The sequence below is a fragment of the Vespa velutina genome, chromosome 6 (assembly GCF_912470025.1).
Source record: "Vespa velutina chromosome 6, iVesVel2.1, whole genome shotgun sequence".
In the NCBI taxonomy this organism is placed as follows: Eukaryota; Metazoa; Arthropoda; class Insecta; order Hymenoptera; family Vespidae; genus Vespa; species Vespa velutina.
The window spans coordinates 4,378,544-4,405,236 of NC_062193.1; the positions used below are offsets into that span (position 1 = coordinate 4,378,544).

Sequence of the window (26,693 nt, forward strand, 5' to 3'; positions counted from 1 at the left end):
AACGATACAGAAATACTTTCGAGAGAAGAGAGAGAGAATGAGAGAGAGAGAGAGAGAGAGAGAGAGAGAGAGAGAGAGAGAGAGAGAGAGAGAGAGAGAGAGAGAATGTGTGTTCGTTTCATTATTATTATTATTATTATTATTATTGGATAATGTAAAATTTTTTTTCTTTTTTTTTTTTTTTATTCCACAGATATCCAAAAACATGACCCTATTAATTTAGCTGATGTTATTATCTGTTTTTCTTTCTTCTTCTTTTTTATTTTTCTTTTTCTTAATTCACTAAGGTACTCAAAAATATTATATATGACTCTATTAATTTAGTTGTTATTATATTTATTTATTTATATATTTTTTTATTTATACAGCAAAACACGTAATACGTATCGATACCAATAATATATTATACCAATAAACTCATATGTATCAGTATATAAAAGATTTTCTTATCAAATATATACGTATATTTTAAATTTCCATTGGAAGTGTACGAACGGAATACGACTCAAGTACCTAGCTCTCTCTCTCTCTCTCTCTCTCTCTCTCTCTCTCTCTTTCTCTTTCTCTCTCTCTCTCTGTCTCTCTCTGTCTTTATTTCTCTCTCTATTTCCCTTTGCTCGTAGTTCCACTCGACACCTTATACGATGAGAACTCTCGAGAAAAAAAAGAAGAAAAGGAAAAAAAAAAAGAAAAAAAGAGAAAAAAAGAAAGAAGAAAACATAAAAAAGAAAATGAGAAAATATATAGACGAAAGGCGAAACGTTTTTTCTGAGAGTGCTCCTGACATAAAACGAGATAGAAACAATTATTATAAGAGAGGAACATCTACTCATTTTCTTTTCCTAAAACGTACATCTTTTTTGTTTTTTTTTTTTTTTTTTTTTTAATATTATTTTCGAGAATTAGAAAGAAAACAAAATAAATGATTAAAAAGGGATCGTAAAGTATTTTTTTTACTTTCTAATCACAAAATCTTCAAGTTTAATCATCAAGTTTAATCGTCGAAGTTAATAAGTGTCAAATTATCGGATGAACATAATACTTTGTAGTTTTTGTTCTTTTTTTTATATATATAAAACTCGAAAATTATAAAAGAAAAGAAAAAGAAAAAAGAGAAAAGAAAAAGAAAAAGAAAAAAAAAAAAGAAAAAGAAAAAGAATGAAAGAAATAGTCAAAGCTTGATGATGAGATAATAAATTTCTCTAAATTTCTCTAAATCTTTCTCGAGTTTCTAATCAGCAAATCTTCATGTTAATTATCATCATGTGAATCACAAGTACGTGATAGATAAACTCTAACGCGTTAGGTATATTAGTACGAGTAATAAGCTTGCTCGCGTGCGTTCTGCCGTATTCCAGGCCAGTTTAAGTGATAATGGAATCTCATAAAGCGCGTAACGCCCTGACGCGACACATAATTTAGACTCGGAATTAACTCGTAACAAACTTCGGCCGGTGTTCCTGTTTAAATCGACAACGTAAAGTAGATCGACGTAATACACCGTGAGAATAAAATTTTTAAATCATTTTAAACCACATCAAAGACGATATATACGTAATATTAAAGAAAATTCATTAATTATACTAAAATTATATATCTATAGATAGAAAATATTTAACACGGGTAATTATTGTTTTACGCGAATATTTTTAAATATGTTTGATTTATTTATTTTTATATTTTATTTACATATATCATTTTTTCTTTTTTCTTTTTTCCCTTTTTTTTTTTTTTCTTCCTTTTTAACGTTATAAAATACATAAAGTCAAATAACATACTTTAAATCAGAAATATTATTAACTATCTTAAATACCTTATATATATATATATGTGTGTGTGTATAATGAAAATACGAGAGATTAATTTAACAAAGTAATTATTTTTAGCGATATAAAGTTCAATTTTGTTATTTCATTTGCATATCATTTTTTTTCATTATAAAATAACATTCCTTAAAGACAAAAATTATTAGCTATTAAAATAACTTTTATATATGTATATACAATGGCTATCGTATATTTTAATAAATTATATTTATATATTATACACACACACACACACACACACACACATATATATATACATATACACAGAAAACCATGAAAAAATATTTAAATTACAAATTATTTTATGCTATATTAAAGTCCAATTAATTTTAATTATTTTATTATTTTATTTGCATTTCATTCACTTTCTGACTCTCTCTCGCCGTCTCTCTCTCTCTCTCTCTCTCTCTCTCTCTCTCTTCCTCTTAATTATTTTCTTATTTATCTTTGGTAAAAATTTTCAATGTACTCGGTAAAGAAGAATGGTATAGAAAATTTTTCATTTTTTTTTTTCTTTCTTTCTTTTTTCTTTCTTTCTTTTTTCTTTCTTCTTTACAAGATTACAAACAAAAACAAGACGAATAAATTTATGTCTCTCGGCGAATAAAGAAATGTGTACGTAGATGTTTTTAATTAATCAATCGTGCTTCTTTTTTTTCTCTAGTCGTGTCATTTAAATACTCACTAATTCATCGTTTTTTTTTTCTTTTCATTTTTTTCCCTTCTCTTTTGCTTTTTTTTTTTTCGAGAGAGGTACATTTACAAAAGAGAGTTCCGCGAAAGCTTAACAAAAAATTCTATTACCTAACAAAGAGAGAGATAGAAAGAGAGATAGATAGATAGATAGAGAGAGAGAGTGAGTGAGAGAGAGAGAGAGAGAGAGAGAGAGATCAAATTAAAGTGCGATACGCGATTATTTAAAAGGTAACGTACGTCGGAACGTCAAACCAATTACGAATCTTTGTTCGTAGTCACTTTTATAACGGATATGAGTTGTTGATAATTAATATGGAGACTATTATTAAATTCATATCGATAATTTATCCACCCACCTCTTCTCCCACCTCCAACCCATCCTTTATCCATCCTTTCGTTTATCCCTTGAGATAAAGAGAAAATTTATTCCGGTTATCTAACGATGAACACGATTTAACGTGAATTAAATTTAATATCAAATTGATTCGCAAAACGAATAAATTATATTTCTTATCGTAAATGATAATCTATATTTAATTATACATCAAATAGAATACGTATTATCGTAGAAGGGACGATAATTAATTGTCACGAAATATCTAAACATATACATATATAATGATCTATATATTCGTCTCTATGCATATATCTACGTACATATGTACGTACGTATCTATTTATGTATATATGTATCTATTTATATATAAACATACATATATATATATATATATATATATATATATATATATGTATCTAATAATCTATATGTATAAATGTTTAGTGCTTTACGATAAGCCAAAAGTTTCTTCAAGTGGCATCGTTAAATTCGGTTTATAATCGTCCACGATTCGAATCGACTTTGAAACGAATGGACTGTTTTAATGACACTCGTAAACCGATTTACATTTCTAACATACATTGAATCTAGTTAAAGAACAACTACAATCAATATGCAAATACTAAGGAAATCGTTGCGGATAATGTCTTTCCACCTTAGTAATATTAGATATTAAATAGCTCGTCGATTTTCTTTTTCGTTGCAGGAATTAATTTCCTATGGAGGAAATAAAAAAAAATAAAAAAAAAGAGAGAGAGAGAGAGAGAGAGAGAGAGAGAAAAGAAAAAAGAAAAAAAGAGAAAAATGAGATTTTATCTCTAATAAATAATACCATTTCTTTATTCAATTACCAATTCATTTTTTGGTCTGTTACTCTTGTATCACAACAAAAAAGAAAAAAAAAAAAAAGAAAAAAGAAAAAAAAAAGAAGAAACGAAATTACAGATCTAATAAATGATAATAATATTTTATTCAGTATCAATTTATTTGCTGGTTTATTATCTGTATAAAAAATAAATAAATAAATAAACAAATAAGAGAAAGAAAAGAAGAAAGAACGAAATTTCATTTCTAAAAAAATAATACGATTTCCATTGTTCACTTTCAATTAATTTTTTTCCCCGTTTCCCATAAAAATTAAAAAAATCATTAAAGAAAAATTGATTGTTATTTATCGTATAAATATTTTCAAACAATTACTCTTTTAATCGACATCGATATCTCAAATAAATCAATTGACAAATATTTACAATAAAATATCGTTAAGTAATATATAGAAGTGGTTAATATTATAAAAACCAGTTGAGTATTTTCAATCAAAATATTTGTAAATCTGATAACTTGTATTTTTTCTTGTTTTTTTTTCTTTCTTCTTCTTTTTTTTTTCATTTAATATAAATAAAAATGATCAATAATCAATATTTATTTAAACAAAATCCAATATGTTATACCGACATTTAATTATTTATAAAAATCGAAAATATTCAGTTATTTTCATGTGTTTAACATCGTTTAATCAAGTATATAAATAATTATGTAATAATTAATTAAGAAAAACGTCGATCAGAAGAAATTGGAAATTGTTCTTTTTTTTTTTTTTTTTTTTTCTTTTAAACCGACGAAGAAAAAAAAAACAAACAAAAGAACAAAAAGAAAAAAATTAATCCTCATTTTTTAACACGTCCACTTTTTGGATTTCACTAAAGTGAAATATCTTCGAATATCGTTTTCTCAAAATGATTATTTTCATTCGCAAAAGAGAGAGAGAGAGAGAGAGAGAGAGAGAGAGAGAGAGAGAGAGAGAGAGAGAGAGAGAGAGAGAGAGAGAGAGAGAGAGAGAGAAATATGGAAGAAATTTTCTGGATATTTTTTTTTTTTCTTCTCTTGTCCTTTCATCATTGACATTACATTCATTTCCACATCGTCGCGAGCAATTAAAGCACTAATTTCGATGTCTCCCTAGGCAATCAAGCCATTCTACATCCCTGAATTATTCTACCATCTCGATCGAAAACCCTTTTATTAAAGGATTGACTATCAATTTATTTTCGAAATTTTACGAACGAATTTTAATTCCGATAGAAAAATTATTACAGATGGTGTAAGGTGTGTGCGCGCGCGCGTGTGTGTGTGTGTGTGTGTGTGTGTGAGGGGGGGGGGCGGATGGTGTGAGCTAGAAAGGGATAAATTAGGATGAAGTTATACAGAAAATATTTATCGATTCGAAATACAAATAGAAATTTAACTTAGACGATTTTTTTCTTATTTAATTTTTCTTTTTTTTAATTTTTTTTTTTTTTTCTTTTTTATCAATTAATATTCAAACATCACCGACCGATATCTTTCTAATGAACAAATTTTTGTTACAAAAAATAATTAAAAAATAATTTCTCTAATTTTTATATTGAATTCTATTTTCTTTCTTTCTCTCTTTTTTTTTTTTTTTTTTTTTTTTTTTTTTTTTATGAAAATATAAAATCTTCGAAATTCGTTTGTTTTAAAACTGACAGTTCTTTGTCTTTTTATTTAACGATTTGTAACGGGTCTCGTTTTGTGAAAGAGGAGACTGCTTAAAAGAGGAGGAGGAATAAAAAATTTTTTTCTGCTAGTACTCGACTGCGATATTAAAATTCTCCAGGTTGTTAACACAGGCTACGTTTACAAGATAAAATAATTTCTCGTTTAATACCATATTATGTGTTACGTGAATACGCATGTATCCATTAAATTCGTATAATAACATTTTTATAAAAGCTTCTTCAAGAATTTTAACCTTATGAATAACGAAATTATTATTATTATATTATTAATATATTGATACAAATTTTAATGAATATTTAATGAAATTATTAATAATATCAGATTTTTTTTTTTTTTAACTAGTTATCGATCAAGTATGTCTGTATAAAAATAATGTTAAAAAAATTATCATTATTAATGAAAGAAATTTTTACGAAAGATTTATATACATAAATACGTAATCGAGATTAATGGTAAGAATTTCGCAAAATTTGATATCTTCACGTATCACTAACGATTTATTTCTTTATTTATTATTATTATTATTATTATTTTGTAAATTTAATTAGAACATCGATAAAAAAAAAGAAAGAAATGAAAAATTTACCTCTTTGAAAAAATTTCATATTTTCGAAGTATGAAGCCATCTTGTCTGATAAAACGATTACAACGAAACGAAGGAGTGACACCAATGTCTCGTAAAAGATCAAACAGGAACAATGATTTTTTTTCTTTCCACCTCGTGAATTTATTCTCATCGATTCTTTTCTACGAAGAATGCAACGTCGATGAATTTCTTTAATCGTTAAAACGATCGTCTTAATTTGTAAACGTAATTGTTACGTACGACAAAGAAAAAACGTATAGGTAATCCTCAAACACTTCGAAAGTTCTTCGAACACGAAACGATCTGATCGCCATCTTGGAAAATACGGTTAATTGGTTTGACGAGCTTGCACGTAGATCATTTGTTAACCGTGATTGGTCGATATCGAATGGATTACTTCGTTCGACCAATCGCAGAACGTTCAAGGATTATATAACTGCGTGTTACAGTTTTAGAACCAAGTTTCGACAAGGTGAATAATAATAAAAAAAAAAAAGGAAGAAAGAAATAAAAAAAGAAAAAATACAAAATATTAAAATTAATAAAAATATGACGATAGGTAATAATATACTAACAAATTGTTCTTTAATATCTATTTGAAAAAATTAATGAAAAATTTTTTCAATGTACATACACATGTATGTATATATGTATGTATATATATTCGTAGTTTCTAACAAAATAATTTCATAACATTAATTTACAATAAGACGAAGTAACTATGCAGTGACAGATTAGAGAAAATATAATACTTACAAAATAAATTAAATTTTTCCGGGAACAAAGGAAGATAATAACGCAATTAAAAATGAATTTTTAAAGCAATGATTTTAAAAGACTATAATAAAAACTATCGAAAGTAATAATGCCAGTTCTATGAAGATGGCGCATGTGGTACTTCAACTTCACGAAGTTACGTTATTTGCATACAGCATATAGTATATGTATGTGTGTTTGTGTGAGCGCGCGCGTGTGTAGTTATAATTATTTTTAATATATCGATAAGTTTTAAAAAAATTTTCTAAGGACACGTATGTATAGAGGAACGTATAGATTTATTCACGTTTAATAACGATTAATACGTAATTGAAATAATAAAAAATTGAAAAATATATTTCATAAAAAAAAATCATTAAGAATGTTCAAATAATTTTTTTTTTTTTTTATTTTCCATATATTAATATCTTTAATAAAAGTTTTCTATCAACGTACTTACATATGCATGTTATTACGTATGCCTGATCAGATTACGTGATTGAATTCGAATACGAGTTTAAGTCGATAAAACAAAAAAAAGAAGTAGGGCACATTTAGTCTGTATATTTTCGCTTTGATTCTGGAAAACTCGTTTTTTCGTTAATGGGCCGAAAATGTTACGATGGAATATCTATAATTACATAAAATGTCCATTATCATTCGGTTATCTATAATCCATCGATGAAAATAGAATACGGTCTATTCTATTCTACGTCGTATCTCATTTTATTCGAAATTTATTAAAAGTGTTGTGTGTGTGTGTGTGCGTGTAAGTGTGTGCGTGTATATGTGAAATACGAGAAATGAATTAACGCGTATTAATTAGAAAATGTATTTCAACAACGGAATATGTCCGCGACAATTATTTCAAGTCATTTTTTCAAATGTCTAATAATTAATTATAAAAGAGAATAGGACAATTAAATCATATCCAATGTACATTAGTTCTTTTCAAGTTTTTTTTCTTTTCTTTTCTTTTCTTTTCTTTTTTTTTGTCAGTGCTTTTTAGGTTAACGCGTCACGTAAGTATATACGTACGTAATATTAATTATGCTTTTCTTTTTTTATTGCTTTTTTCTTTTTATCTTTTATTTTTTATATGATGCATTAAATATTTTCGTCTTTATTTTGTACCAATAAGAATATCAATCTCAATATTTGTATTTCGATTCTTTTTACAAAATAAACTTTTAAGGTTATATTTAATATTTTGAAAATACATGATATTTGTTACGATCTCCCTTTTTTTTTCTTTTTTTTCTTTTTTTTCTTTTTCTTTTTTTTTTATATGATACATATGTGTTTTTTTTTTTTTATTAATCTTGCGAATAGAAATATTACATTTTGTTTATATTTGATTATTCAAAAAAAAAAGAAGAAGAAAATAAACAAAAAAAATCGATTATTCGAGAACAAACCTTTTCAAATTTATGTAGGACTATATTTTTTGTTTGATTTCGCGTATAAAAATATTATTATTTTTTTATTTATATTTCATTATTATTACATTTCTTTCTTTTTTTCTCCTCCTTTTTTAAATATACTTTTTTTCACTTATACGGATTACTATCTTCAAGTACGTGATATTAATAACATTTCTTTTATATCATACACATGTTTTCTTAATTAACTTCGCGACTATAAATGTTACTTTTGATTTATATTATTTAAAAAGAAAGAAGTTTATTATTTAAATATAAATTTTTTTCGGAATATTTTATTAGGTATATTAAATACATACATGATATTGATTATGGATTTTTTTTTTTTTTTATTACATGCTACATACATTTTTTATTTTTATCCTATATATATAAAAATATTACTTTTGATGTATGTTTGATTATTAATAAAGAAAAAAAGAAAAAAAAGAAGAAAAAAGAAAAGAGAAAGAGAGAGAGAGAGAGAGAGACAGAGACAGAGAGACAGAGACAGAGAGACAGAGAGCGAGAGAGAGAGAGAGAGAGAGAGAGAGAGAGAGAGAGAGAGAGAGAGAAAAAGAAGAAAAGTCGATTATCTGAAAATAAACTTTTTATGAGAATAAATAGGACAAGAATATATATATATATATATATATATATACATATATATACATACATATATACATATATACATATATAGATGGCCAAGTCTCGTTTATGACCACGATTTGGTACACGATTTCATAACGCCGGCACACACATACACACACACACACATACACATACACATACACATATACATATACACATATACACACATATATTACTACATCGATGCACGATGTTTCATTTGTCAACTTCGTCATAGCTCTATGTCTGTAGTTCTTCAACAGAGTCGTATGAACTATGAACTTGCACACAGTGTTAACTCCAGTAGCTATCGTTCCACAGTAAAATGCTATTATTCGTCGTCGTACAATGCATGAACTTTGATAGTAAGGTACGAGAAAGGTTAGCTATGGTAGTACGACGAGAGAACGACGTATTTCTATGGTGAACTCGATATGTGATATTGTAGAAGAAAAAACAAAAAAGAAAAAAGAATAAAAACGAAACAGGAAAAAAAAAAAACAAAATGAATGAAAAAATAAGAAAAGAATTAAGGAATAACAAGAACGAAAAAGGAAAAAGAAAATGAAATGAATGAATGAATGAAAAAGAAAAAAAAAAAAAAAAAAAAAGAAGAAAAACGAATGAAAAATGTTACGAACTTTTTGAGAGAAGTGACGATTTAAGTTGGTTGAAAAGAAAAATTCAGGATAATTTTACTTGTCTTCACAAGTTACTGGAGGATATAACAAATTTGTAATCGTATACGGTATTCTTGTAACTTTGGTGCTGACTTTGAAATGTGACAAATAGGATGAATGGTTTGGTTTGAGCTTCTGAAAAGTTCCTAAGGTTAGTTAATTTAAGAAATTAATCGTTCTTTTTCGAAACTTTTTACTCGGGGCTAATTTTTTTCTTTTCCTTTACTTATGTCTTTTTTTTCTTTTTTTCTTTTTTTCTTTTTTTCTTTTTTCTTTTAATTACTAGTCACAGCTGGTAAAACTACGAAGGTAAGAAACTAGCGAGTCTAAAAAGAAAAGTTTCGCGAAAGTGAAAGAAAAAGGAATAATTGATTTTTAAAATCATCTGAAAACTTTTGGCATGTACTATCATTCTCGACGATATTTAAGATAAACTAACGTAATTTATGTCTCTTTTATATGGTGAAAAGAGAGGAAAAAATAAAAAAAAAATATACGTTATTTTATTATATTCAAAAGCACCGTGAAAAGTAATTAATTATATATAATGTATAAATAATAGTAATAAATAAACAAATAAATAAATAAATAAATAAAAAAAGAAAAGAAAATATAGAATCAATATGCAATCAAAAACAATATTTTTCTTATAGGGAAACTTGGTTTGTATGTGGATGATTTGAAAAGAAGAAAAAAAAAAAAAAGAAAGCAGAAGAAAAAAAAATTAATTACAAATATTTCCAAGCGCGTAATATAATAAAAATGTCGAACGTAATTAGGTCTTTTGTAGAAGGTCAAAAAGAAAAAGTAGATAAAATAAATAAATGAATAATCTATATATTATATTATTAATGTATAATTAATAATAAGAAATGACATAGTAATCAAGGAAACAATTTGTTTAATCAAGTATCGTTGAAAAGATATCGTAGATCAAATTAGAATCTTTTCAAATCTTCAAATTATCCGGAGGGTAAATAATCTCGAATTGATCGTTTATCTTCTTTTCATCATCAAAAAAAAAAAAAAAAAAAAAGAAAAAGGAAAAGCAAATAGAAATAGAAAAAGAAAAAGATCTCGAAGAATTTCAAATTTCATTTTTTTCGAATTAACATAAAGATGTTAACAAATTATGAAATATCTCTCAGAGATATCTAAAAATATATATAAATATCTACTTACTTATTGTTTAATACCATTAGCGTTAGAAAGATTTATGGGTCACTTTATACAATACATTTCTACACCAATCAATCCAAGATTAGACATTAACATATACACGCTTACATAGGTATGTTTGTGTGCGTGTATATATATATATATATATATATATAACGTATAAAGTTTCTCGTTCTTTTCGACTTTATTGATGTACGTCCATACATATACATACATATGGATGTTCAAATCTATATATGTATATATATATATATATATATATATATATATATATATATATATATATATGTAGACGTTTTCAACGCGAAAACCGCGACACGACTGTAATATCTGTTTCTGAAAGTTTCACGTATATATGTACCATGAACCCGTGCGCGATAAGATATGACCAGTTTTGAATAACGCGACGGCGATAGTATTGCATATGCTGCTTTTTATTACTTCAAAACGTTCTCTTACTATTCCTACCCCGATCCCATCCTCTCTACCCTCCACTCACTCGTCTAACCTATATATTCTCAAAGTTTACGCGAATGCGCGAATGGTTATTTTCGAATTTCTTCATTAACTCTATTTCTATTTTTTAAAATTATATAACAGGAAAATTAATAATAGAAAAATTATAGGAATAAAATATTATAATTTTTCTATTAAAATTTCTCTTTAAAAATTATATAATCGGGAAAATTAGTAATAAGAAAATTATAAAATATTATAATTATAATAATAGCGTGATATAAAAGTGTAACAATATTAAGAAATGAAATTTAACAATTTCTTTTTTATTTTCTTTTATTTTATTTCTTAATTTTGTTGTTATCTTAAAAATTACATAATAAGAAAGTTACAATAGTATATATATATATATATATATATATATATATATATATATGTATATAATTATTAAAAAAAGAAAAAGGAAACCTACAGAACTTTTAATGCGAATAATTGAATTAATTCTGCAAAAGAAAAAAACAAAAGAATAAAATGTAAAATTACGCGACGTCATAGACGAATTAAAAAATTATCATCCGACATAATTTTATTTTGTTTTTCGTCTTTTTGTTTTCTCTTTGAAATCCCCCATTAAAATATGCAGTAAAGATAATAATAATATGAGCCATGCATCCACATACACACATACATACATACATACATAGAATATACGATTTTATTTTGAACGCGATTTTTCGTTCGCGTGTTGAAATCGTTACTAAGTAGGGAGAATAGTAATTACTCGTAGTTCAGTGACATCGTTGATTCATGGGGTTGAAGAGAAAGAAAGAAAGAAAGAAAAAAAAAAAAAAGGAAAAGAAAAAAAATAGAAAGGTAAAAAGTAAAAGAGGGGTTGAAAGTCTCGACGACGAAAAGTTAACGAGGAATAAAAAATAATTCTTTTTCCTTCTTTCTCTTTTTTTCTTTTCTTCTTCATTTTTTCCTTTTTTTTCCCATTTTTATTTTTCTCTCTCTTTTTTTTTTTTTTTTTTTTTTTCGTTTCTCAAAGAAGGGATGGAAAAATTGAACGTCTTTAGGTACGAATCGTTACGCATTAATCATCTGCGAGTGTACATGCCAACATTTATGATTAATGTCTTTCATGTATGTATGTAATACTTACATACATTAAATACATATATACACACACACACACACACACACATATATATATATATATATATATATATATATGTGTTCGATCGAGAAACGATAACGTAATAAATCAAACTCATCGGAAATTACCAAAATTTCGATGTTGCTCGATAACGTTATTATCGGAAAATATTTTTCTATCATCCTCGCTCTCTCTCTCTCTCTCTCTCTCTCTCTCTCTCTCTCTCTCTCATTCTCTCTCATTCTCTCACTCTCTCATTGTTTACTTTCTGTTTTTTATTTATTTATTTACTTATTTTTCTTTTAAACTCTCTACCAATTTCACTCCAATGTTCAAGAGGATCGTTGAGTAGCAATTTCAATGTATACGAGTATACGTCGATGGATTGTGAAACAATTTTTTTATTTTTTTATTTTTTTTTTTTTTTTTTTTTTTTTTTTTTTTTTTTTTTTTGTAAACGATAACGAAAAAGAAAAAAAAAAAAGAAAGAAAAAATATCGTTCTCCATTATCATCATATTTGTTATTATACATATAGTAACGGCCCGGAGATATATTACGATTGGTGCACAAACAAATATATGAGTCTCTTAACGTTCACTACTTTTCACTATATTTATTTCATATTTTACATTTTAATCATTGTTGTCATCTACACGTATATAACGTACATAAATGTGTATTCTATTGCGAGGTCGAACGAAAACAAAAAATAAAAAGAAAAAAGAAACCAGGAAAAAGGACGAAATGTAAAAAACAAAAAACGGAGAGAAAAAAGAGGAAAAAGAAAAATAGACAAAGTAAAGATATACAAAAAGAACAGAAATTAAATTAAATTTAAATTGTAAGTAAAAATTGATCCATTCACGCATACAAAAAAAGAAAGTAAGAAATAAAGAAAGAAAGAACGCTCCATAATTTCGTAACGACCATTGCGCTAAATATTCGATACACTTCTAGTGTTTTTTACACGCACGCGCGAGCTCTCTCAAACTAACACGCTACAGTAATAAAAATGTAACTACGCGCATCGCATGAGGCTACAGTATTTTTTTCTTAGCAATACGAATATATATATATATATATATATATATATATATATATATATATATATATATATATATATATATATATATATACGTATGTATTTATTACGTTCATGCAAACACGCGACGATAATTTGTACGAAACGAGAAAGGATCACGAATTTCACGTTTTTCTTTTTTCCTTTTTCTTTTTTTCTAATTTTCTCTCTTTCTCTCTCTCTCTCTCTCTCTCTTTTATTTTTGAAAAGTTAGTAAGAAGAATAGAGATGGTAAAAGAATAAAAAGGATTTTTTTAAGTGAACGACTAGAATTCAATCTGTCTTCCGGATTATTATATTTGATTTTCACATAGTCCTTTGACATCTCCTCCCCGCCTACTCTCCACCCATTGTCCATCTAATCATAAGTACGACACGTGTTCTCTTCCTTCCCTCCATCTTCCTTGTATCTCTCCTTCGATCCTAGACAGAGAGATAGTAAGAGAGAGAGATAGATATATATATATATATATATAAAGAGAGAGAGAGAGAGAGAGAGAGAACGTTTAGGTTTGCGTGCATTAGCGTTTACCCCTTCGGCCCTGTGAAATTCAACCGCCGCCGTTCCTAATGCTCTATCGATCCTAATAATGGCTCCAAGTCGGGTCAGAGACGTCTGTTCGCATAAACTCGGTTAAACAACGGTGTAAATATCATATAAATACGAAACATATTATATTTTCCATTTCTTTCTCTCTCTCTCTCTCTCTCTCTCTCTCTCTTTTTTTGTCTCACTTTCTTTAACTATTTATCTATTTATCTCTATCCCTTTCTCTCTCTTTATCCCTATCTCTTTCTCTCTCTCTCTCTCTCTCTCTCTCTCTCTCTCTCTCTCTCTCTCTCTCTCTCTCTCTATTTCTCTCCATCTTTTCGAGTTTTTTTTATTTCGAACATAGATTAATCGAAAGAAATTTTCTTTTTGTCATTTATAATCGAAATATTTATTGTTCGTATATTTCATTTCAATATAATTAGATATTAGAAAAGAATTGAGTTATTTGATAGAATCTGTGTATGTGTGTGTGTGTGTATATGTATGTGTGCGTTTGTCAATAATTCATACATTTTTTTATTATCTTTCTCTTTCTCTCTGTTTCTCTCTCTCTTTTTATTTTTTTTATTTCTAAATAAGGGATTTTGTCTTATAGTTCAAAGTTGAACTATTCACAATTCAGACTTTCTCGTATTTTTAATTTAACAAAACTAGATATTAGACTTTCCCACTGTCTCCCCATTTCTCTGCCTCTATCTCTATCTCTATCTTTCTTTCTGTTTTTCTTTTGAATATTTTTTTTTTTTTATTTTAATTTCTAACGTAGTTCAATCGAAAGAAATTACTTTTCGTATCATTCAAAGTTGAACTATTTATGGAACAAACTTTTTCATATTTTTAATTTAATAAAACAAGATATACTTTCTCACTGTTTCTCTCTCTCTCTCTCTCTCTCTCTCTCTCTCTCTTTTTGTCTGCCTCTTTTCCTTCTTGCTTGTCTTTTGGATTCTTTTTCATTTCTAACGTAAATCAATATAAAGAAATTTCTTTTTCATCGTACGTACAAAGTTGAAGTTAAATTTACAAAGCAACCTTTCTTCTATTTCCAATTTAATAAAATTAGATACTAAGAAAAAAAAAAAAGAAAAAAGAAAGAAAAAATAAAAATAAAATAGACGAGGTCTTAATCGAATGGCAAAGAAAAAAAGAAAAACGAAAGAGAGAGAGAGAGAGAGAGAGAGAGAGAGAGAGAGAGAGTGAGAGAGAGAATGAGAAATAGAAAGAGAAAAAGGGAGAATTAGAGATAGAAAAAGCGGTCGATCCATGTGAAAGAAAATAAGATTCCTAAGCCCTAAGACTTTCTTCTACTTTCTTGGAGTTTTAATTCTCTTTCTTTAATTTTCGATCGCCTTAAACTTAAACTCCAAAGAGTATGAGGAAAAAACTTCTCTTCGTTACATTAAAAAGACTCTATGAAAAGAAATACAGAAATTTTATGTAATATTTATATCCTTTACACGCACACACACACACACACATACAGAAATAAGAAAATATTCAAAGTAATATTATTTATTTTTTATTCGAGTAATTTATTTCAATGTAAAAGAAGTATAAAAAGAAAAAGAGAGAAAGAGAGAGAGAGAGAGGGAGCAAGAGAGAGAGAGAGTTAAAAAAGTTAAAACGACGAGATTATTTGATGTATATAATATTATATACATATATATATATATATATATATATATATATATATATATACATACATACATACATATAGATTATATACTAACACGAAAGTAATTGACAAGATCACGGCTCGTTATCGTCCTTTATCATTCTCTTCTTCCGAGTCAGGGAGAGTTCCTTGCAGAGGTCAAACGTCATTTAAAAGTTTCACATTCAACTTGTACTATTTAACCAAGAAAAAAAAGAAAACAAAACAAAAAAAAAAAAAGAACAAAAAAAGAAATAACAACAACAAAAACAAAAGAAACAAGAAAGATAAATAATAAATCAATTCTCGTTTCCATATTTCTTTTTGTTTTAATTAACAAGATTGTTTCAATTGATTCAAGTCAAATCGCAGCAATAGCTTTCGATCTATCATTGGATATTTATTTTCAACATTTCCCTCACTTCGTGCAATCAATTGATATCAAACAAAGTAATTATTGTTCGAGAACAAATATACAACACGCTCGTACATATTCTTTTCCTTCCTTGTTTTTATCATTCTATAACAGGAATAAATAATAATAGTTCAATCAATTTCTTTCTTTTCCCTTTTTTTAAATAATTCCAATTTAGAAACGCAAAACCAATTCAATAATCAAATATCAAAAATAATAATGATAATAATAATAATAATTATTATTATTAATTGATTAATTAATTAAAAAAGTTTTATAATTAATCTATTAAATCTTTTTTAATTCTAGAAATTAATTTTCAATTTCTAAAAATAATTCTTAAAGTATACTGTATTCTAAAAAAAAAAAAAAAAAACAAAAAAAAAAAAAATAGAAAAAAGAAAAAGATAAAAAGAAAAAAATAATGTAATTCTCTCTCTCTCTCTCTCTTTTATTTTCTAAAAATCATTGATATTTCATGATAGAGAGAAAGAGAGAGATAAAGAGAAAGAGAGATCATTTAGATAGTTATAACTAGACGAGATATATCAGCTTTAAGGTACTCTCATGAGATAGTCGATGAAGAAGAGTCGTCGAGCAAGCTCATGTGAGATGAGATACTTGGATATTTTCGTTCGTTTACCGGACAGATTACGTGCTACGTGATCCACACGATTTCTCTCTCTCTCTCTCTCATTCTCTATCTATCGACGATTTTACGTGACTATCTATCGAACGAACGAACGAACGAACGAACGACCAATGTTCGAATAATATTTCATTTCATTCGTGGTAAAATAATAAAACAGTAAGCGTTATCGAATCACGTACGACCTTTTTTCTCTTCCTTATGCATATCAACTTACATATTTCATGTTTATTAATTGACACGTTTATTAATCTCTTATTAACATCCTTCTATAATTATTTTTCTTTTGATTAATTATCTTTTATCAATGATCAATCGTAACGTTCAAAATTTTCCTTTCTTTTTCTTTTCCCTTCATATTCTTTTTTTTCCCCCTTTAATCCCTCCGTCTTTCTTTCTCTCTAAGAAAGAGGATGATAATTTCTCGATGGGGGAAAAAAAGAAAAGAAAAAAATTGACGTAAATGTTACTCGTTAGATCAAAAAGGAAAATAGTTTGTTATGGTTAATCAATTATTATTTTTTCTTTTTTATCAATTCGATTTTAACGAATAATACTAATATTAATTAATAATAATAATAATTATTATTATTATTAATTATATTAAAATTATATTAATTATATTAAAAATAATTATTATTATTTTTAATATAAGTAATATAATTTTTAGACATTAGGCTGTCTCATTTTGTTTCGTTTCATATTCTTTTCATTTATAACATGAGTTTTTAAAAATTGATTACCAGAACTTATGACAATTGCAACCTTTCATCTTTACTGCACCAAAAATGTATTATAGTTTTTCTATTTTTCTTTTTTGTTTTTTATTTATTTTTTTTTTATTTTTTATTTTTTTTTTTCATTACTATTCTTACTATACTATCTCAGGTCTAGATTTGTCTTTATATATGTATATATATATATATTTTTTTTTTTTTTGTTCATCTTTAAACTCGACACGTATTGTATAATCTATTTCGATCATTCATATTATTTATATTCTTTATCTTCTTCTTCTTCTTATTTTTATTATCATTATTCATGATATTGGTATTGTTTATCAGCGTCGATAAAAAAGAAAAAAAAGGAAAAGAAAAAAAAGATGATATCTTTAATAATCGATGTGTGAATCAACGTTTTCGTTTAAAATTACAAAGTTGATTGATTCAAAGGAAGAATAATGGACGAGAGAAAAAAAAAAGAAAGAGAGAGAGGAGGGATGGGGAGGGGAGGGGAGAAGAAAAGTCTGACAAAGCTTTGACAAATCGAGACTAGCATCTTTCTATTCGTAAAAGAAGCGTCATCGAAGAAGATGGGTTGTCTACCGTCGTTGGTAGGAAACGCAAAAGTAATCAGGGAACGCTTGATTGCGAGTCGAGAGTCTGTGTTCCACATCTATCTCTATCTCTATCTCTATCTCTATCTCTATTTCTCTCTCTTTCTCTCTTTCTTTCTTTCTATCTCCCAAACACATTCCTTCGATAGAACGAACGATCGATCGTTCGTCTAATACGCGTTACTCTCTTTGTACTTTTTCAATTTGATTTTTTTTCAAGGCGAAGAGAGAAAAGGATAAATGAACAGACAAAGACAGAACGAAGAAAATCTTCTGTAATTCGATAAAAAAAAAAAAATATATATATATATATATATATATATTTTTAGAAAATGAGAGAGAGAGAGAGAGAGAGAGAGAGAGAGAGAGAGAGAAAGTAGTTCTATAAGTAGAAAGTTAATAAATCGTATATTAATTCAATCTAAGTTGCAACGTATCCCAATCGTAAATATTTCATCGTTAATCGAGCTCTCTTATTAAGCTTTTTGGTTTTCCATAAACGTGAATTTTCATTGTATTGCATTTAAATAAACCACATCTTTGTATACGTATTATTATCTCTTTTTCTCTCCATGTATCTATCTATCTATATAGCTATTCATCTATCTATCTATCTATCTATCTATCTATCTACCTATCTATTTATCTTTTGTCTTCTCACATAAATTCGATTAAAAGCGAATTCGAAGAATTTTCGTTAAATTCGTTAAATTTTGTCGATGTATTTTATCTAACGCAATATTATGAAAATCTATTAAAATTGGGTTAGATAATAATCATGATTATTTCTAAAAAAAAAAAATATATATATATATTTTTTTTTAAACATTACAATATATATATATATTTTTTTTTTTTAATTGCAATATATACATATATATAAAACATTAATTTATTAAATAATGTGTATGTATATATATATATATATATATCGTAGTGTTTAAAAAAAGGTTTTAAAGGTAAAGTTAATATCGATGTTAATAAAAACTTTCGCGCTTTTCGTCGTTGACGTTAAAGGATCGTTTTTATATATTATCGATATATATCGCGAGAAAACTCGTACAACGATGACGAAGACGACGATGACGATGACGGGAAAAATTTTTGATTGGTAGGAAAATTTTTGTCGATGATAAAAGATTCTTTTTTGTAGATACGATCGATGTGCATGATGGATTGAAAGAAAGATTGTCTTTACATAATGCATAGTAGTAATTTACGCACACATTCATTTTTATGTATTCATTCATATATTTTTTAATATATCGTAATTGATATTCTTCTAACAGTTAACTCAGTTTTACTATTCAAATCGATTTATATGACTCGTCAAATTTCAGTACATAAAATAATTTTATATATAATTATTTATGTACTGATGTGTATATATAAAGAATCGTAATATTTATAGAAACAAATCTTTGATACGAAGAAAAATTTATTCGAGAGCCTTTTTGATTACGAAAAAAAAAAAAAAAAAATTTTTTTATAGAAATATTGCGCAGAAAGAAAATCTTCGACTTGTAAAAATTTTATTCGTAAATGTTCCTATCAATGATTGACTTACAAAGATAGTTATCGAGCGTTTGCTTTAAAATATTTTATATGTCTTCGATTGAAAAAAAAAAAAGAAAGGAAAAAAAAGAAAAAAGAAATTATTCGATCGATACTCGACAACAAAAATATCTTTTATCATTGTGATCGAAATATTTTATAGAATACAAATCGTAGTTTCGGTAAAAAAAATTTTCATCGAAATACTTTCAGATTCTGTCATAATAACTGATCACAAAAATCGTCTTGATCATCAAGATTCAAATATTTTGTAAATCTTCCATTAAAAAAGAAAAAAAGAAAAAAAATGCAATTATTTTCGGGAATCCCTTTCTTCGATCTATGCTCGATTATCGAAAAGTCATGATTTCTTAGAATTGATGGAAAATAAAAAATATCGTATAAATGTTTGAAGATTGTACAAAAAAAAAAAAAGAAAAAAAAAAAAAACAAAAAAAAAAAACAAAAAAAAAAAACAAAAAAAAAAAACAAAAAAAAGCAAAAAAGAAACCGACAGAAAACGATATGGGAAAGGAATAAAGCAAAAATTTACGAACCATTGGTCGATCTCGCGTATCTATGATTTTCTGCTGTGTAAGTATCCGAACGCGAAACGTCGGAATATCGGCGAAAGCCTCCGGCGCAAAAATACGTTTTCTACGTTAAGAACGAGAAAAGAGGGGCAAAAAAAAAAGAAAGAAAGGAAAAAAAGAAGAAACGATGGACGATGAGAATCGAACATGCAAATTTTCCAATGAATGCACGTATATTCGCGATCGCTCACTGGGAAGTTTAATTGCATTTCCAAGTGTGTATTCATTCTTTCTTTTTCTCTCTTTCTCTCTCTCTATCCCTTTATATATATATATATATATATATATATATATATATATATATATATATATGTATATGTACTTCTTTTTTCGAGGAAGAGAGAAAGAGAGAGAGAGAGAGAGAGAGAGAAATGGAGAAATTCCATCAGATCAAAAATTCTTTCATGCCTAAACGCATACCAAAAGATATTCCCATTTTCCTCAACGTTTTCTCTTTCTAAGTAAACAACAATAGTTAATTATTCGAGTGGGATGTAATATACTCACGCTTGTCGTGCCCACCCGATCCATCCTCCCCCCTCCCCCCCCCCCTTCCTCATCCTCATAGATAGGAATAAATGAAGTACAGATAATACGAATTAAAATTCCTTTCAAGAAAGAACTTAAACATAACGTGAAAAATTAGCGAATCGAGATTGGAATGATAATGTTCGGGTTTATCGTACGATTTATCATTGATAATGGATTTTTTTTTTTTTTTATATAAATTCTTTTTCTTTTTTCTGTTTTTTTTTTCTTTTTTTTTTTTTTTTCTTTTTTTTTTGAAGAACCGGATAGTAGATACACTTTCGAGGGAATAGCGAATGACAAATGTGTATTTTGTATTTCAAATGAGTAAGAAAGAGAAAGAGAAAAACTTTCTGCAAAATTTTTTTTCTAACACAAAAGAAAAAATTCTTATCGAATTCTATTCGAAATAAAATTTTCTTTGTTTCTCTGTTTTTTTTTTTTTTTTTTTTTTTTTTTTTTTTTTTTTTATTTTGTAATAAAAACAGGATGTACTAGGAGGAGTAATATCGAATGACAAATATGTATTCTCTTTCTTAAATTAATAAAAAAAAAAAAAAAAAAAAAAAAAAAAAAAAAAAAAAAAAAAAACAAATAAATAAATAAATAAAATTAAAAGAAAAATAAAAAAGAAATAAAATAAAAAAAAAAAAAAAAAAAAAACAAAGAAAAAGAAAAAACTTTCTGAACAAAATGTCTTCTAACAAAAGAAACTCAAGGAAGTATCGAGGAAAAATTATTATCAGTCGAAATCAAATATTTTTTTCCTAATATTTTTTTCATTTTCTTTTTCCTATATTTATTTATTACTTTTTTTTTTTTTCCTTTCATTTCTTGTTTTGTTTTCATTGTAAAAATTGTTTAATATCACTTCTTACAAATTGCTGTACGGCAAGAGATAAGAAATATGTCATATAACTATACTTCCCTGTAGTAATATATATATATATATATATATATATATATATATATATATATATTATTTTTATATAAAACAATAAAAGAGAAAACTTTATAAATATCTAACTAATCGAATAGAAACTCATATCGATTTTGGAAAAGATAATAAAACTATAAAGAATAAGTAGATAGTAATGTCTCGTGGATATAGAATAGTCTCGTCCTAGAAACCGATTTCAAGTAATTTTACTAGGAGGAAGATCTCGAAGGAAGGAAGGAAGGAAGAAGAAAGGAAGGATGAAAGGAACAAACGAAGAAAGGACGAAGAAGTGTCTCTGGTACGGTAGACAGGTGCACGTTATCGGTACTCGGGAAAATGCAATTTAAATAAATAACGAAGGGAAACGAGAAACGAGGAAAGGAGAAAAATAAAAAAAAAAAAAGAAAAAAGAAAAAAAAGAGAAAAAAAAAAGAAAAAAGAAAAAGAGGAACAAAAAAGAAAAAATGCACGCCCCGTTGCCCCGACCCCCGGCACTCTCCTTTCATCCCTCTCCTCCTTCTCAACCACACACCCACTCCACCCCCATTCCCCGAAGAAAACGGAGAATGAGTAAAAGGATAAAGACGAGTTTGGTTTAGTTTCTTTCTTTCTCTCTTTCTTTCTTTCTTTCTTTCTGTCTTTCTCTCTTATATAATTCTTTTTCCTTTTTTTTTTCCTTCTTCTTTTTCTCTTTCTCTTTTTCTTTCTTTTGCTTTTTCTTTTTCTTTTTCCATTTCCTTCTTCTTATCCTTTGAATTGACTGAAAGCCCTCTAACGAAATTGTTGCTTGTTAATCGAAAGGATAAAAAAAAAAAAAAAAAAAAAAAAAAAAAAAAAAAAAAAAAAAAAGAAAAAAAAAAAAAAAAAAAAAAAAAAGGAAAGTAGGAGAAAAAGAGGGAAGAAAAAAAATCTATAATGAAATATACAGATAGAGAGAGAATGAGGTGTTACTAAAACGTTGAATTAGAAACACTTTGCTAACTGAAGGAAGGTTAATAACACTCAACTCTCAGCGTGCCACTTGAAAGGGAATATCTGTCGAAAGCATTCCAGATAGTGTATGTGTGTGTGTGTATGTGTGTGTGAGAGAAAGAGGGAGAGAGAGAGAGAGAGAGAGAGAGAGAGAGAGAGAGAGAGAGAGAGAGACAGGGAAAGAGAGAGAGAGGGGAAGAGATATTTAGTTGTGTATTGTGTAATTGTGTTAATACGTTCACAGCTATGACAAATTGAACGTTCTTTCACAATTGCTAAGTTTATTTCTAAATTTTTCTCTCTTTCTCTCTCTCTCTCTCTCTCTCTCTCTCTCTCTCTCTGTCTCTGTTTCTGTCTCTGTCCCTCTCTCATATCATATATTTGAATCAATCATAAGCCGTAACTTTTTGATAATAAAAAAGAATAAAAAAAAAAAAAAGAAAAGAAAAGATAAAGAACTTTCAGCTCGAACAATTTCATATTTCACGAACAATAATCGGGTTTCTTTTTTTTTTTATTTATTTATTTATTTTTTTTTTTTTTTCATATATACATATATACGACAATACAGTACTTACCAATGTATTCAATAAAAATGACCTTTCTATCTATAAATCTTTTTAAATAGTACATATAAGTGCATATGTATCTGTGTGTGTATGGTATATATATATATATATATATATATATATATATATATATATAAATAGATATTTATTTATATTTATCGAAATTAAATATATATTATTATCGACTTAATTGGACAATAGTGCCAGAAATGGAATTTTAAAAATAAATCGAGGAATAAAAAGCATCGTGAAAGAGTGAAAATTAATGGTACAAGTTTTGATAACACCGAATCCTGTAACATCCATTATCGAAATCGTGAGTCAGCTAAATTTTAGTTGCTATTTAATGCTGGGGGGAAGGGAGAGGGGGGAAGGATGCTGGAGGATAAATCGCTATTTTGAATAAATGATCAATCTATTTATAACAAAATATTTAATAAATAGTATTTTAAATAAATGATCAGCCATTTATAATAAAATGTGTGTATATATATAAATAGATAGATAGATAGATAAAATGAAAAGTATTTTAAATAAATGATCAGGTATTTATAATGAAATTATCGTAATTTTCGGTACATAATAGAAATGACGCAAAGAATTCTGACGCAATTTTTGACAGTTAATTATTTATACCTTTCAAAATATTCATGGTTATTATTTTTGTTTTTCTTCTTTTTTATTATTTAACAAATACTTGCCGTTAATTAATAAAAGTATTGAACAAATAAATAAATGTTGCTATATCGTTATTATCGATTATTGTAGTAATGTTTTTTCTGTCGTTCATGTTCATTTTCTTTTTTCCTTTTTTTCTTTTTTTCTTTCTTTCATTCATTCTTTTTCGCTATAAACGATCCATTTACTAACAGAAATATTCGATAAATTCGTAAATAAAATAATTACTCAAAATATTTCATAATAATGTAAAAGAAATGAGTTATGTTTGCATCCGTGCGTGTGTGTATGTGTGTGTGTGTGTGTGTGTGTGTGTGTGTCAAGTTTTATATGAAAGATTTAACTCAAAAGAAAAAGTTTTTCATTTGTTCCGACAATTTTTAATTTCACGCTTTTCTAATGACTTCCACCCCTCCCCCCTCCCATTGCGTCCCCTTTTTTTCTCCCTCTAAGCCTATGCGCGAAGGTTCGATTGAAAGAACTTGCGTGTGAAAGATAATGAACGATGAACTCATGAATATGCATCTCGTTTTCGAACACTTTTTTATCTCCCCCCTATTTTTCTTTCCTCTTTTTCTTTTTTTCTTTTCTTTTCTTTTCTTTCTCAGTTCTTTCTCTGGTAAACATTCGAGGTCTCGTATGAAACAAAAAGAAAAAAAGAAAAATCGATTATTCAACCCACGTGTGTTGTACACAACCACATATGAATCTATAGTTTATTATATATATATATATATATATATATATATATATATATATATGTACACACACACAAGCAGAACTAAACGTGTGTTAACTCGTAAACCACTTTTTGTAAAATTGCCAGATGATATAACGAGCATGTAAAATACTGACATAAAGTATTACTTTGGTTCATTTTAAATCGTTAAGAAATTCATCGATAAAACTTATCCGTACTTTTTTCAAAAACAACTTTTCTATCGATTTCTATAAATATTTTCTTTTATTTTTCTCCTTCCCCATTCATAATAATTATCAAAATCCGATTCTATTCGACGTTATATATTATATCGGGTTTCATTATTCAATAAATTTCTTCTTTTTTTTTTTTTTTTTTTTTTTTTTTTTTTTTTTAATAAATTCATCATTCATATATATATATATACATACATACATACATACACACACACACACACACACATATACGATGTATATAGATATAGATACATAATAAGAGTGAGGAAAAAAGGAGAAAATAAAAAAAAGGAAAAAAATTTTAAGAAATTCCAATCTCTCCATCGTCCCTTTTTCTTGTCTCTCTCTCTTTCTCTCTCTCTCTCTCTCTCTCATTACTACAGACCCTATGTGTACCGATCCTATAAATATTTTTAATTAAAATCGGAAAATTCGCTGTCGATCACAGGTGACTGACGTGATAACGAACGCGTTAATTATTCAATTTCACTAACCGACAAACTTGCTTGAGGAAGCGTCTGTTTTCTCTTTTTGCTCCTTTTTTCTTCTTTCCTTCTTCTTCTTTTTTTTTTTTTTTTTTTTTTTTTTTTTTCTTTCCTTTTTCTTTTTTTTATTTTTTTTTTTTTCTTTTTTTATTTTTTTTTATTTTTTTATTTCTTTTTCCTAACTAGACAGATCATCGATTTTTTCTTGTCCCACCACCATTGTATAATATTTTTACTTTGCTTTTGAAATTTCTCGAAATTTATTTATACACAGAGATCGACGTTAAAAATTTTCTTTTTATTATTATCACAAACGTAGAACGTAAACGGAGAGAATCGTAGTGAGAAAAGATTCCAAAAATCGATACAAAAAAGACCAAAAAAAAAAAAGAGAAAAAAAAAAGAAAATTAAAAAAAGAGAAAAAAGATCGATACTTTAGAAGAAGGATCGATCTTTTAATCGAGAAAAATAGAACGCGTTTATTCGCTGTAATACAGCATTTTTACTATAATACAATTCAACAGACAATATATACGCGCGCGCGCACGTGAGCGTGCACACACACACACACACACACACACACACACGGGCACACATAGAGTTAGGTATAACGTTAGTATGATCATATCAAATGCCCGTGTAACCTTTTTCTTCTCTCGTTTGATACGTTTTTATATTTTTTTTCTTTCTTTCTTTCTTTTTTTTTTTTCTTCTTTTCTTCTCTAGAAAAAAGAAGAAAAAGAAATAGATAGAAATGTTCCCGGTACAATATTAATATTCAATTTATATTCAAGATAGAAAGAGTATGTATATGTATGTATGTATTTTACTGTCAACATATGCTCAATGAACCCATAGAAAAACCATATGAAATTTTATACATTCATGTAAAAGAACTTCTATAGATTCTCTTATAAATATCTTCGTCTTCTTCTTTTTCTTCTCTTTTTTCTTTCTCTCTCTTTTTTTTATCTATTATTTTCCATCGTTAAAAAATGACGATAAGGACGATGAAAGAGAGATAGATAGATAGATAGATAGATAGATAGATAGATAGATAAATAAATAGATAGAGAGAAAGAGAGAGAGAGAGAGAGAAAAAAAAAGGAGATGAAAGGTACTGTAAATGAATTTTAAAAAATATCTTTTTCACCCATAATATAATATTTTTTTATTTATTTTTTATTCTTTTCTTTTTTTTTCTCTCTTTCTTTTTTGGAGACATACAACGAACGTCCTTCGAGCTTTTTTTCGTATATTAATATTCGATTTATGGGCTGTTTCGATGGAATGATGGATGAGATATAAACATCCCTTTCTCTCTCTCTCTCTCTCTCTCTCTCTCTCTCTCTCTCTCTCGTTCTCTTTAGATGTGCCCCGATAGATATAATAATAATAATCTTCGAAAGTTTTTCATCTCGGGATATTTTGATTTTTTTCTTTCTTCTTTTTCCTTTTCTTTTCTTTTTTTTTTTTTTCTCTC

General features: G+C 27.0%; 1 protein-coding gene across 12 annotated transcripts in view; it reads right to left on the minus strand.

Moving 5' to 3' along the window:
• LOC124949603 (5-hydroxytryptamine receptor 1-like) overlaps nucleotides 1-26,693 on the minus strand; it is a 125,019-nt gene that overhangs the window by 93,368 nt on the left and 4,958 nt on the right. The window contains exon 1 of one of the 12 annotated variants that reach the window (XM_047494939.1): nucleotides 10,656-10,794. The exons of the other annotated variants lie outside the window; for them this stretch is intronic. The gene's annotated coding sequence lies outside the window, so the exon portion shown is untranslated. Of the gene's footprint in view, nucleotides 1-10,655; nucleotides 10,795-26,693 lie in introns of those variants that run through there. 12 annotated transcript variants of the gene reach the window in all.